The sequence below is a fragment of the Panthera leo genome, chromosome A1 (genome assembly GCF_018350215.1).
Source record: "Panthera leo isolate Ple1 chromosome A1, P.leo_Ple1_pat1.1, whole genome shotgun sequence".
Classification (NCBI taxonomy): Eukaryota; Metazoa; Chordata; class Mammalia; order Carnivora; family Felidae; genus Panthera; species Panthera leo.
This window is the reverse complement of record NC_056679.1, coordinates 156,308,157-156,323,406: the sequence shown is the minus strand read 5'-3', so window position 1 is coordinate 156,323,406 and position 15,250 is coordinate 156,308,157. Positions and strand designations below refer to the sequence as shown.

Genomic DNA, 15,250 nt, shown 5'->3' with positions numbered 1-15,250 from the left:
ACTTATTATTTGTGCATGATGCAAAATTAAAGAAAAAAATATAAGAACATTAATTTAGCAAATACCCCGGATAAGAACATCTATATTCAAAAATTATACAAATACATATTTAAACAAAAAAGTGAAAAGATTTTTGCAAAGACATACTGTTTATGCTAACACTGAAAATATGAAGTCCCTAGGAATACATCTAACATAATAAGAGATATACAAAACTCCTATGGGGAAAGTATAGCACTATTGTGTGACAATAAGAACTTGGTAAGTGGAATGATATACCATACAGATGGCTTGCAAAACTCGATGTTTTAACAGATGCCCAATTCAATCAGTGCAGTCTCAAATTCCTGTTTGTTTTGGTGTGGAAGGGGGAATACTTGACAGTAGATTATAAGATGATACGGAAAAACAAAGGGCCAGTCATCAAAAATAGCAACAGTACACTTTGATGGAGGGAAAGACAAATAGACTGGTGGAACCCGACTAGTGAAAGCATGATCCATGGCTCCATAGCATTGGTGGCATTATCTAGAAGCTTCTTAGAAATATAGAATCCCAAATCCCAACCCCCAATCAACTGAATTAGAATCTATTTTAACAAGAATATCCAGAAGAGTGAGAAAAAAAATGGTTTTAACAAACTGTTCTGGAAACTAAACTGGTAATTAACAGGATAAAAGTAATTGTATTGAAGTGCTTTGCTTCTGTGTGGTACATCCATCCTTTACTCTATAAAATCTACATTTATTTAGGAACATTTGAAAAATCACTGACAATGAAAGGAATGTTTTGCATGTAGATTTTTCTAGATGCGTATCTTATTCATGTCTGTAGTCTATGGATCGTCTAGTTAATAAGTTTTCTTAGGTACCACAACTTTAGCATGTCTTGATGTATTTCCGGTCTCTTGACTCATGCCTGTATGTCAGAACTTCATGATAGTACTGTCACTACCATCGTAAACAAGTAATGTGGCCATACCCCCTCCATTGTGACGGTGATAAAGTTTTATCTAATTATTTTATAGGTATATTTTGTATATGTTGGGGGGGGAAATGAAGATAATAAAGAAAAGGCAGCTTTTCCACTGACAACTTGGAAGGAAATAATTTCCCCTTATTTAGCATTAGAAGACCAGCTCATTCTTCGAGTCTTCTGAAACAAAATTAGGTAAGAAAAGTTTTTCTTCATATTTTGAATAATTTGTTCTCTGCCCGCTCTGTCTCCTTGAAGGCTTCTGTAATTCTATTCCTTTGGCCTCGAAGAGAAATACAGTTAGCATTTTCCTTTAGGAAGTTGGTGTGCCAGCCAGCTGTCAGCCTTATGATGTACCTGATCTCCGATGTCAGGGGAAGCACAATTCAATTTTAAACTAAGTCTTCTGCACCACAGTGCAGCGGGACTGCCAGCAGCTCTTTTTTATGTACCTTGCTTTGAAATGCTGCCTTCTACCCAAACAGTACAGTTTTATTTTTAAATCCTTTGTGTGAGGTAAAACCACCACTAACTGACTTTCCTTGTCTTTAGTTAAAAATCAATGAATTGAACGAAATAATCTGTAAGCATTTCTTAGCTACTCTTCCTCATTTCTAGAAAAGAAAGTCCCACTGCTTGTTTAACTTATGACTCGTCTCAACATGTTGAAAGCATTGACTATAAGGCATAACATTCAGGCTCTGAAAGGAACTGTGACAAGTTCAGTCAAAAGGGAAAAGAGGAATAATTTATAAAAGATGCTGCAGATAATGATGCCAGCCAGTTATTTTAAAATGCATCCATCTCACCTTCTAATGAATTAGATTTGTCAACAGCAAATGTTTTATGCACCACTTCTAATAAAAGTGGCATGCTAGCAATGCGGTGCTTTCAGGTTGGCTTCTTCAAAGCCTTAGGAGCATCTTCAATTCAAAGATATTTTTTAAATAATAGATATTAAAAAGTATATTTAAATAATATTAAGGTTGTGACACAAACACCACATGACAAAATTCAGGAGTTTCAAAGCAGACACTGACATGCCATCACTATTTCACATAGTACCTGTTTTTTAAATTAGGAGAGCAACAGACTCATTTGGGGATTGTGTGTCAATTTAACTTTAAATTCTCTGTTGTTTTGGTTGGTGTCACAACCTTAATGTCAGCTTTTCAAATAGGTTTCTACGTTTCCTTTAGTTCGGGGTCATTAAAAACTGCATATGATAAATCTAAGAGGCATAAATGGGTCACACTGAACTGGAATTTGTTGCTTCTCTGCTGTTGAAAGACAAGTAATGCCTGCCTCGTAAATGGACAAGTTAGCTCAGGCATTTTGGTGAATTTCTGGTTTTTCAGAAATTTTATTCAGACCAATAGAAACCCAAATAACCAGATATGAGATGTTGATATAATTCTGTTCATAATCGACTCTTCTTGTGCCTCCAGTCTTAACCATTGGATCTTGGTTGTCACCTCCATAGATGTTGAGAATCACAGTTTCCACACTTGATATTTTTTTTTTTCACTAAGAGTGTAAGTTATTTCCTCTGGAACAATCCTTATTCGGTGTAGTTGAGTATATGTAAAACCTGCCTTAAAACTTCATATGGTAGTCTTTTATATGAAACACTTTTATGTAGATTTTTGGCAGGGGCAAAATCTTGTGTTTTAAAGTAACACTTGTTACAGAAAGTAAAATGTAAAGTAAAACGCGATATGTTGTGTTGTGTGTTAAAAAATTTTCTAGTACCCCACCACATGTTAAAGAGCAACCAAGAGCATTCTGCAGGGAAAGAGCAAAAGAGGAGAGAGAGGAGGGAAAGAGTAATCTATTCATTCACATTCCTTTCTTCTCCTGGATTCTTATCTGTCATGATCTCACAACTCAGGTCTGAATTGTCTATGCTGAATCTAGTTTTAATTTAGAAAAATAAACATATTAGAATCTGTCCCATAGTTGTCTTTTTCATCACCTGTGTTAGAGGTACAAAAGATTAAAAGAGAAGCAAATTACCTATTGATCTTTTCTTGCTGGCTCAAAGATACTGACTAACCAAAAACACTACATAATTCTCATCTCCTCCTTGATTGAACCACTAGGTTTTACCCTTCCTGGTTTTTATCAATGACTCAGCAAACATTAATCTTTTCTAGTTCCCTCTAGTTCCATTCTGTTCCCTCTATCTATTTTTCAAGCCGTGTTAAATTTTAGACATTTTTAATAGTTTTCATTTAGGACGATGCTGTGAAATCTTCACTTCTGGTCCTAACTTTTCCTATTCACTGGACCCTCCCATATCACATCATTATTAAATCATCACAATTCTGACAAGTAATAGTCTTTCTAAGCCCTAGTCCTCAACAGGAATGCTGCGTGGTGTAGTGGTTTGAAAATCTGTACATTTGTTTGTGAAGGTTTGGACTAAATCCTTTAAACCCATTTAAACTATACTTAGTGTCCTTGTTTGCACAATTTTTTTTAAAAATAACAAATGCCCCCCCCCTTTTTTTTTTTTTTTAAGATTTATTTCTAAGTAAACTCTACACCCAACATAAGACTTAAACTCACAACCCCGAGACCAAGATTAGGGTTGCATTTTCTACCGACTGAGCCAGCCAAGCACCACTGAACAAATTTTTAAAATCATGATTATTGTTCATACTAATACTAATTCTGATTTCTCTTTGATAAAAATAAAAAGTTTTAAGCAAAAATGAATGTTTCTAAATTCAGAGGAAGCTATTCAAATAAATGAATCAGAAGTCATTATATACCTACAATATGAAAAATTTCTCTGCAGAAAAACAAAATATTATAGGCCAAGCTGGTTTCTTGCAAATTCATTTAGAGCAGTTTCAGATTTATGTATTTAATAAAGCTGGATCCAACTTATGTATTAAATGTCCTTCATTGTACAGTGATGTCCCAGTGACTGCCTGGGAAAGAATGATGGAATTTTATTTATTGTTTCTGCTGTATCAGTCATTTCTATAAATAACTTTCTAATGGGATACAATATATGTTTTTAATAGTTTTTTATAATAGTAAGAGTTAATATTTATTGAGTGCTTTCTGTATGCCAGTGACTGTTGTGTAAACAATCCATGGATTATCTCATGTAATCCTCATTACAACAATTTAATGATCTTACTATTTTACAGATGTGGTAGAGGCCCAGGAGAAGGTTGCAAAACTAGTAAGTAGTGGAGCTAGAAGTCACACACCAGTAGTGTGTCTCCAAAGCTTGCATTCTAAAACCCTCACTACTCAAAATGTGGTCCCTGGACCAGCAGAATCACCATTAGCTGGGAACTTGTTAGAAATGAAAAATCACAGACCTACTGAAAATCTACATTTTTAACAAGATTCCCAGGTTATTAACTTTGAGAGAACAGTTCTAAACCACTATGGTCTCCTGCCCTTCTATATATGCAGAATAAATTTTTTTAGGTTTTTTTTTTTTTAATGTTTATTTATTTTTGAGAGGGAGAAAGACAGAGCGTGAGTGGGGGAGGGGAGGGAGATACAGAATCTGAAGCAGGCTCCAGGCTCTGAGCTGTCAGCACAGAGCCCAATGCGGGGCTTGAACCCATGAACCGTGAGATCATGACCTGATCAGAAGTTGGATGCTAAACCAACTGAGCCACCCAGGCGCCCCAGAATAAAATTTTTTAAACTGATTTCTATTTTTATCTGCAGTGTAATACTGAATGCTCATCTTTATGCTGTTTTGGGTATTCCTATTATATGTAAAGTGTATTATAAAGAAATCTGACAAGTAAACATGAGCAGCCATCCGAGGTTAGACCCCAAGTTATCTTGAAATCAGTTGTATAAAGAGTGGGGGGGGAAGGGGAGGAAATGGGGCTGACATCCCATAGTGTAAAGGGCAAGAGGTCTTTTCTCTCCACAATAGCACCTAACTACTCCAACACCCGAGACTTGCTTACAAGCACAGTGTAGCACACTGCCTTGAGTACAAATTCTAGAGACCACTGATAGGGATTTGGATCTCAGCTCCTATTTCTAGTTTTGTGGGACCTCAGGAAAGTTAAACAGCTGTCTGTACCTTAGCTTCACCATCTGGGAAATGAGGTCTAAAATGGTTCTTATTTCACAGGATTATCGGAATGATGAAATGAGTAATCCATGTAATCCATGCAGAGGGTCTAGAACAGAGCCAGATATGAAGCAAGTGCATAAATGTTAGCTACTGTAGTTTAATGTTGCTATGATTTCCATCTTAGAATAGAATAGATTCATATCATATACTTCTTGGTTCTCAGTTGGTAATAAATTGACAGATACTGTTGTTAGCATAGCTCATCACATAAAGGGATATCTTTGCTGTTATTGTCCAAACCATAAACTTCAGTATTTGGATTTTTCTGAAAAATATCTCATTGAGGCACTTCCTGCCTGTGAGTTCTGCTAAAGGCCACTTGATTGTGGTACTTAACCAGTTAAGTCCAGTGAAATCAGGTGAAAATAAAAATGAAATATGTTAATATATTGAATTCTTAAATACGTATGCTTTTAAACTGAATAAAGATAATGAGAATTGTAAATCCATTTGGCCAACTACTTGCATAAGTAATAGAGGAAAAATTAAGTGGATAAAGAATATTTGAGGTGCCTGGTTGGCTCAGTCTGTTCAGCATCTGACTGTTAATTTTGGCTCAGTTCATGATCTCAGCATTGTGGGATGGAGCCACATCAGGTTCTGTTCAGATGAGTGTGGGGCCTGCTTAAGATTCTCTCTCTGTCTCTGAAAAAAAAAATAATAATAATAATAACATTTAAAAAAAGAAAAAAAGAATGTTTAAAGGCTGAAGACTCCAGAAGCTTCTTTGTTTCCTTTGGGGAAACCCAATTCTGAAATTAATCATGATAGTCTCTGGGGGAGTAATGGTTTAGTGTGCAGGTACTCCCTTAACTTTTCAAGAATGTGTCTAATATGTGAAGTGAGATTGCATGTTCCTGGAAAGTAACATTTTGAAAGCTGACTTGTGAAAGGCACTGAGATAAAAATAGTTGGTGAAAAGAATGCCCTGGGAAACTTAAATTGCCAATGTCAAGACCCATACCTAGAGAGTTTAATTCACTAAGGCCTGGGATGAGACCCAGGTATTTGAATTTTTAACAGTTGCTGGGGTGATTCTGCTTCAATTAGTCTTGGACTACACTTTGAGAAACACTACAATAGAGTCAAGGACACAAATTTGATGCTATTTTTTTTCCATTTTCTTTATCTTCTTGGTTCTCTTCTACTCCCTGTTAGTGGTCCCATGCCAGTCCTTAATTTTCTGCTTTTTTTTCTTTTTTACCCTTTCTCAAAAAAACATTTCCTCTGGATTGATTAGTCATGTCTTTATGGATGGTTCTACAAAATGATCACAAAGGTCTCTTTAAAAAAAAAAAAAAAAGTTTATCTTGAGAGAGAAAGAACACCAGCACTGAGAGCCCACCCAAGAGTGGGGGAGGGGCAGAGAGAGAGGGAGAGAGTGAATCCCAAGCAAGCTCTGCATTGTCAGCCCGGAGCCCAAAGTGAGTCTCCATCCCATGAACCTCAAGACCTGAGCTGAAATTAAGAGGTAGATGTCTAACTGATTGAGCCACCGAGACATTCCCAAGGTCTCTCTTTAATCTAAAAATCTTTAAGCCAAAATGCAGGTGCTTAAATCATTCTAGAGGTTGTGGGTGCATTAAAAAATAAATAAAAATGAAGAAAGAAAAAGGAGTAGAATAGAGAATAGAAATCAAAGCAAGAATTAAGGATCAGTAGTGGTTCATGAAACCTATGTTTAAGATGAGTATGTGCACACATACACATGAGTTTGCAATGCACTTATTTTAGAGAGAGCACACAAGTACTTTTTAACCTGTGAATCATAGTCCAAAATTTTTTTAAGATACTGTCTGAGTCTTGGTATTCCAGACTTCAGTGTGACATTGTTAATGATATGTTTTCTCATGCATTCACCTCATGTATCGCCTCCATCTCTACTCTGGACATTTCCATTTGTATAATACACTCAAAATCATCTGTGTAAAACTACATTTGCCGTGTCTTCTTATCACCATTTACCTCCTATATTTTATATCTATTCATAACTTCATCCAGATTAAAGTTTCAGAATTTCCTTTGTAATAATTTAGCTCCTTCTCGTTTGTCTATCCTTATGCCCCAACCAGTAGAAAACGTATGGGTGACCATGGTAGTGACCCACCCCTCAGCTAGCTCCTCAAAGGCTAGCATGGACATACACTAGATGGTATCTATAACCGCCTTCAGCAAGGCTGTAAGAGCCCTTGACAGCAAGCATGCCCTGCTCTGTTTGATGCCCATCTTTTTACAATTAGTTTTTTCCTGCCCTGAGTTTTATTGCCCAGGAATACCCACACCTTGGCTTTCACTCTTTGCTAGCTTCTAATGACACATCCACACATCTCCTATCTCTTATGGTGCCTTTATAATTTTCATATTGTCCTGTTTGGTTTCTCTAATGACTTGGGTCTAAAATCCAAGCTTGGGACATGTGACACATGTACCTGGGACATGTGACACCTGCCTGGTTTTCTCTCAGCTATACTTGCCTGCCTCATTCAGCAACCCAAGTTTTATACTCTGGAAAGTCATTTCAAAAACCATCTTTCCTTTTCTCGTGGCCCATCATCCTCTTCCTATTCATCATCACCTTCATGTGGGTTAATTCACTATCTTAATTGTTCTTCCTGCCTCTGTTCTCTCATCTTAACACTGAAAAATATTTATTCAACGTTAGTTAGGTACTGCCTTAGTAAAACACACAAAAAAAAAAACAAAAAGAAAAAAACACAAGAAAAAACAAAAACACTCTGACTCCCTATTTTGTATAGGATTTACAAAATAAAGCCCAAATATTTTCCTTCTAGAGGAAAAAAAAACCTTAGCATACCTTTTCAATTTTTTTTTTTTTTAAGTACGTTCTAGGCCCAACATGGGGCTTGAACTCATGACCTTGAGATCAAGAGTTATATGCTCTACTGACTAAGCGAGTCAGGTGCCCCAAACCTGTTTGGTTTTATTTTTCACTATTTTCATCTGTGAGTTTTCTGCTCTGTCTTGCCCGAACAGTCCCATTTATGCTCTAGGGATGTTCTAATCACTTTAATTACCAGGGGCCCCTCTTGGTGGTGGTTCATGAATCTGGAGCAGGTAGTTGTGGCTGGGGTTTAGGAGTGTGTCCTAGTACATACAAAGAAACCTCAAGATGGGAACCTCAGGGCACCTGGTGGCTCAGTTGGTTAAGTGGCTCTTGATTTTGGCCCAGGTCCTGATCTAACGGTGTTGCAAAAGACCTCACCCTCCCCCCAACTCCACCGCGAGGTGGGCATAGAGCCTATTTAGGATTCTCTGTCTCTCTGCCCCTTCCCCACTCATGCATACATCCTTGCACATGCGCTCTCTCAAAAACAAAACAAGACAGAACAAAAGATGGGGACCTAATTATATATTGGTAATAAGCAAGTTATTAAGAAGAGTCTAGGTTCTGGAAGAGAATAGAAATGAGCAGGAGACAAACTTATTATTTACTTCTCAAGTTAACTGGCTAAGGCTTCTTATGTCCTCTCTTCACTAGTTGTTGGATTGTTCCAGATTAGGAGAAGGCTTCAACCTACATATGGTGAGAGATTAAATGTCTTCAACTGTGGAGCCTGGGAGGCTGTAGATTTTAGAAGATCACTGGGCTCCCACCTTCAGGAAATGCCTTTATCTTACTTTTTCTTGGTGGCTTGACTTCTCTATCTCCATCTGCCTCGAAGGAACTTCCCACTGTAGGATTCTAGGTCATTTGTTACTTGAACCATTCAGTTGATACTAAATTAGCTAATGCAGTATTTTTTGTATTTTTAAAATTTTTTTCCATTTTTTTTTTTTTCAAATTTATTTATTTTGGGAGAGAGAGAGAATGTGTGTGGGAGTTGGGGAGAGGGGCAGAGAGAGAATCCCTAGCAGGCTGCATGCTGTCAGTGCAGGTACCCGATGTAGGGCTCCATGTCTTGAACCAAACCATGAGATCGTGATCTGAGCTGAAATCAAGAGTCAGACGCTTAGCTGACTGAGCCACCCCAGTGCCCCAAATTTGTTTTTGCTTTTTGTGTCAGAATTAAGACATGCTCATTATAAGTTCAGATAGATAAAGGAAGTTACTAAGAGTAAAAATTTCTTTTTTCCCTGTCCCATTTTAGTTCCATTGCCCATAGATTAGCACTGTTACTAGCTTGTTGACTATCATTCGTGATATTTTGGGATGATTTGTTTTTTTTCAAAAGCGTTTTAACTATACCATGCTATATATGTACTTCTACAACTTATTATTTTTTTAATGAAATAATGCAGCTCTTTGGAATCTTTTTATGTCATGCCATACAGAGCTATATTATCATTTTTATATGTACATAAGTTCTTTTACTTGTTATATTTTTATTTAAAATATTACATATAGTGATAACATATCATATATTGAGTTTGCCCAAGATAGTCTCAATTTATGCCTTTTGTCCTAGTATTTCATCTGGTTTAGCATTTGTCCCCGATTTTTCATTTTTGAATAAAATATTATTTAATAGTTGCATGTAAACCAGCTTAGGTTTAGGTAAACCTATATTTTGTATTTCTACATTCTGACATAATCTCATATGTGAGATTCCAGTGTACTAAACGGAATTCTCACTTTACCATATGGCTAAGTTGGCAATCTCCCATTTCCCTTTTCCACATCCTTTCTGGAAGTAATAATTGCTTAACACACCTTTTTCAAGGGTAACATGAGGGTGCTTGCTGATAAAATGAATGTGCTCTGGCATGAGCAGTTAGGTACAGCTAACTTTTTCAGGCTTTGGGTGGTGGTGGTGGCAGAAGTATTTGATGCTGCTCCTTCTGCTGGACACTTGATATGTCAGCCACTTGGTGCTCAGCCCATGCCCTTGCCCATGGGTAGCACAACATTTGCCAGCTTTTGTTCAGTCTCACCAATGGAGTGAATGCAGCCTGAAATCTATTGCCACAAGTTTTTTATCATGTATCATAAATCTACAACTACTTTTATTGTTGAGTAACACATTTTTATTTTGTAATAACCCTTTTGGTGGCATTGATTTCAAACACAACATGCATGCGCATGCACACACACACACAGCAGTGCACATTTAACAGCATGGAATTTTGTTTAACTTATGGAGTTGAAATAATGTGTAACTCAAACTATGGGGGCTATAATGACATCACTGATCACATGAAAATAAGAACACATGCTTCTGCTGATGAATCAGCAACATCTATTGCACAGTCATATTTTAAGGTTGTGCCTGAAAATGCTACATTTAATAACTCACCTGCAGAAGGTACATTTGTGTGCCACTCTGTGAAACTTTACTTTTTATTTAGATCAAGTGGTTCTTCTAAGTTAACTTCTCTCATTTTCAGTTACAGGTCTTCTTGTTCATATAAGAAAGGTGAATCAATAACTATTAATGTGTTGGCTCCATTAATAGAACCTTATCAACAGTTAAATAATGCCAATTTTAAATCAGTATCATTGGATATTTCTAATAAAAGATTAATTCCAATAATGGTTCAAGTTTCATGTCTAATTCATGAAATTAAAGTAGAGCATTTATTTTTTTACCTATTTATTGTAGTTTATTTTTTAAAAATATTTATTTATTTATTTATTTATTTTTTCAATATATGAAATTTATTGTCAAAATGGTTTCCATACAACACCCAGTGCTCATCCCAAAAGGTGCCCTCCTCAATACCCATCACCCACCCTCCCCTCCCTCCCACCTCCCATCAACCCTCAGTTTGTTCTCAGTTTTTAAGAGTCTCTTATGCTTTGGCTCTCTCCCACTCTAACCTCTTTTTTTTTTTTTTTCTCCTTCCCCTCCCCCATGGGTTTCTGTTAAGTTTCTCAGGATCCACATAAGAGTGAACACATATGGTATCTGTCTTTCTCTGTATGGCTTATTTCACTTAGCATCACACTCTCCAGTTCCATCCACGTTGCTACAAAGGGCCATATTTCATTCTTTCTCATTGCCACGTAGCACTCCATTATGTATATAAACCACAATTTCTTTATCCATTCATCAGTTGATGGACATTTAGGCTCTTTCCATAATTTGGCTATTGTTGAGAGTGCTGCTATAAACATTGGGGTACAAGTGTCCCTATGCATGAGCATTCCTGTACCCCTTGGGTAAATTCCTAGCAGTGCTATGGCTGGGTCATAGGGTAGGTCTATTTTTAATTTTCTGAGGAACCTCCACACTGCTTTCCAGAGTGGCTGCACCAATTTGCATTCCCACCAACAGTGCAAGAGGGTTTCCGTTTCTCCACATCCTCCCCAGCATCTATAGTCTCCTGATTTGTTCATTTTGGCCACTCTGACTGGCGTGAGGTGATATCTGAGTGTGGTTTTGATTTGTATTTCCCTGATAAGGAGCGAGATTGAGCATCTTTTCATGTGCCTGTTGGCCATCCAGATGTCTTCTTTAGAGAAGTGTCTATTCATGTTTTCTGCCCATTTCTTCACTGGGTTATTTGTTTTTCAGGTGTGGAGTTTGGTGAGCTCTTTATAGATTTTGGATACTAGCCCTTTGTCCGATATGTCATTTGCAAATATCTTTTCCCATTCCGTTGGTTGCCTTTTAGTTTTGTTGGTTGTTTCCTTTGCTGTGCAGAAGCTTTTTATCTTCATAAGGTCCCAGTAATTGATTTTTGCTTTTAATCCCCTTGCCTTTGGGGATGTGTCAAGTAAGAGATTGCTACGGCTGAGGTCAAAGAGGTCTTTTCCTGCTTTCTCCTCTAGGGTTTTGATGGTTTCCTGTCTCACATTCAGGTCCTTTATCCATTTTGAGTTTATTTTTGTGAAGGGTGTGAGAAAGTGTCTAGTTTCAACCCTCTGCATGTTGCTGTCCAGTTCTCCCAGCACCATTTGTTAAAGAGACTGTCTTTTTTCCATTGGATGTTCTTTCCTGCTTTGTCAAAGATTAGTTGGCCATACGTTTGTGGGTCTAGTTCTGGGATTTCTATTCTATTCCATTGGTCTATGTGTCTGTTTTTGTGCCAAAAAAATATTTATTTTTAAGGAGAGAGAGAGAGAGAGAGCTGGGAAGGGGCAGAGAGGAAAGGAGAGAGAGAATCCCAAGCAGGCTCCACACTGTTAGCACAGAGCCTGACACGGGGCTTGATCTCACCATCCATAAGACACTACCTGTGCCGAACCAAGAGTCAGAGGCTTAACCGACTGAACCTCCCAGGTGCCCCAAAAGTAAAGCATTTAGACGTTCATTCTCTAAACAGTGAAATACTTGGCATTATTGTGGATCCTACTATAAATTGAATTCCAAACTGCAACATGATAAAATTTTTTGGTCTTAGTGATATTAAAAATATGTTGTAGTAGAACACAACACCATAAAAAATTTAAGTAAATATAGAACCTATGAAGAGAACCTATACTTGGAATATGTTGTGATGCCATGGTAACTCATAATTATACCCCAAATACTCTGCAAATTTACCAATCTAAATAGGAGATGTGGTTGTCAAAAAGACAAATATGTTTATACACAAGATAACCAGCCTTAACTTTTTATGATTAGACTGCTGTTGAAGAAAATAAAAATAACTTAAGCATGGAAGTATACACTTTTTATTTTTGGATTTAGAAATATTTGAAACTTTGAAGAATTTCAGTATTTTGGAAATTGACTTTAAGTGCTTATCATGGTATTAAATACTCTTATAACATTACCCTTTAAATTTTTTGTTTCATTTTCTTTAAAATCTATATGAAATCTTTAATCAGAGTGTTCAACAAATGGTGGAAAAAAAAATCAATTTTATATGATGCATTTAGGGAATTGAATTGAAACCAATGCTCAAAAATAAATAGGAAGACCATGAAATGTATCCCTATGAAATTAAAGGGAAGACTGAACAAATTAAATGATGAGAACTCAAATGGTCTACAAGATTTAATTGTGAAATTCCATAATTGTGTTTTGAAATATGCAGACTAATAAGAAACATCTTTTGCTGGAGTTTATATTTTTAATTGGATAAATTGATATTCCAGCTCAGAGTAAAGTTGAACTGAGAAAGCCTGCAGCATCTAAGTTTAGCAAAACATTGAAACTAATCATAAATACGTGATGAGGTTTTTTTAATTTCAGAAATTTAATTTATATGTATTTGAGTTTTGTTTATTGATCATAGTCTCCATGGAGGAAAAAAATATTTATACAAAGAGCCCAAGCCACTACCTTTAAGAACATTTAGGCTAAGTATTAATATATTTTATTAATAAAAATTCAAACTGAGGTATTTTCCATTTAGTAAAATTTGCTGTGAACTTAATAAATTTACCAAGTAACTTAACATCTGAGGGAGCAGGTATCAACAATTTAAAATTTACCAACCCTAAAATGCAGTTTAGAAAAATATAAAAAATATATAATCATAAAAAATACTTTTCTCAGAAAAGTATCTGAGAGACAGATATAGCTAAGAAATTATTTAAAGCATATGGAAATGAATCATGTATATTTTTTAAATATTCAAATAACATAAACTTTTTACTTTAATCACAGATACAAGAATTCTTTAGAAAGCATGTGTTTTTTTTAGTTTATTTATTTATTTTGAAAGAGAGAGCGAGAGTCAGTGGGGTAGGAGCAGAGAGAGGGAGAGAGAGAATCCCAAGCAGTCTCTGCACTATCAGCGCAGAGCCCTATGTGGAGCTTGAATTCAGGAACAGTGAGATGATGACCTGAGCTGAAGTTGAATGCTTAAGTGAATGAGCCACCAAGGTACCCTGAAAGCATGTAATTTTTTAAAGTAGTGTTTGAATATAATTATTAATGTAGATTGTAAGTCCACAGATAAAGTAAGACCATTTAATTGGTTAATAATCAGCATTTGAAAAATTATGTAATTTTAATTATTTTCAGTACCTTTTTTATTCTAAAAAAGACCTGGTTTGGGTGACCCCCCTCCTTGCCAAATTTCTCTCTACAAATTAACAAGTTCTTCTGATTTTTCTGTCTCTTAAGAGTATGATTTTTCTCCCAGTCACGGGGACTTAAAATCTTGCTATAAATGATTTCTATCTCTGTTTTACAAAAACCATTCTCTTGGGAGGATAGAGAATGAGTTAGAGGGAAATGATGAAGTTTGAACCTATTCAGGTACAATAGGATATGGATGGGTAGGAGATATAAGAGAAGACTGATCATTTGGCTATGAGATTAATGAGAAAATGGTAGAATGTGTAAGATGACTCCCACTCACAGACATGAGTACCCGAGTTGATAGTGGGGCTGTTAACTATCATAGGGACCTCAAGAGAAGAAGGAAACTTCGGAGGGAAGATAATAAGATGGTCTGGGGACATGTTGAGTTTAAGGTATCTGTGGGCCATCCAAGGGAGTTATCCAGTATGAAGTCGGATAGGTAGAGCAGGTGCTCCAAAACACAGGTTGTAGCAGAGGACATGGATAGAGATTAATTTGACCAAGAGGAAGATTAAGAAATGAGTAAAGGACACAGCTGTGGTGTCCAACATAGCAGTGGGAAAGGAACAGGGCTCCAATAGGCAATGGTTTGGCCTATGGAGAAGGGAGAACCCAAGATTAATGCCAAGTGTAACAGGTTGGAGGGAAGATTTGACATCTGGCAATTGTGAGGTTCTAATAACTGTAGGAGGAATTTAGGCCTAGCTTAGACAGGAAATGGTCCAAGAAATGTCTTATCATTTGGAACTTTCAGATTCAAATTCAATAAATTAAACTTCCAAGGTATAATGCTCTTTAGTATAGTTTTACACTGTAACTTTTATTCTAATACTTTTCTACAAACTTAGTATTATTATTTCTTTTTACTATAACTTTTTTTCAGAGTTTTACTTTGTACATGGGCACATTGATTAGTATAGAGTGGACTTTAAAAAATATTATTATTATTAATTTTTATTATTATTATTATTATTTTATTGTTAAGGAATCCACTTCTGTGACTACACCCGACTCTAGATTTTCTGGTTATGAGCACTGTATTCTCTTCCTGACTCAGCTGAAAACCCAGACTCATGAAGTCCCAATCCCTGTATCCCTAGGGATGGATGCCAAAGCCAACCATATAGGAGGCTTTTTCAGAGGAGAACACGACTTTGTCTTCCCAGAAGACAAACCCTCTGCTTTGCTTTACGAGGCAGTTATGAAC

The 15,250-nt window shown here is 36.4% G+C and overlaps 1 protein-coding gene across 9 annotated transcripts in view; it reads left to right on the top strand.

Moving 5' to 3' along the window:
- KIAA0825 (KIAA0825 ortholog) overlaps positions 1–15,250 on the top strand; it is a 293,878-nt gene that overhangs the window by 23,219 nt on the left and 255,409 nt on the right. For 2 of the 9 annotated variants that reach the window (XM_042943382.1, XM_042943391.1), the window contains exon 2: positions 1,028–1,170. The exons of 6 other annotated variants lie outside the window; for them this stretch is intronic. The gene's annotated coding sequence lies outside the window, so the exon portion shown is untranslated. Of the gene's footprint in view, positions 1–1,027; positions 1,171–4,139; positions 4,175–15,250 lie in introns of all 9 variants that reach the window. One more of the 9 variants, XM_042943399.1, reaches the window with a different exon arrangement.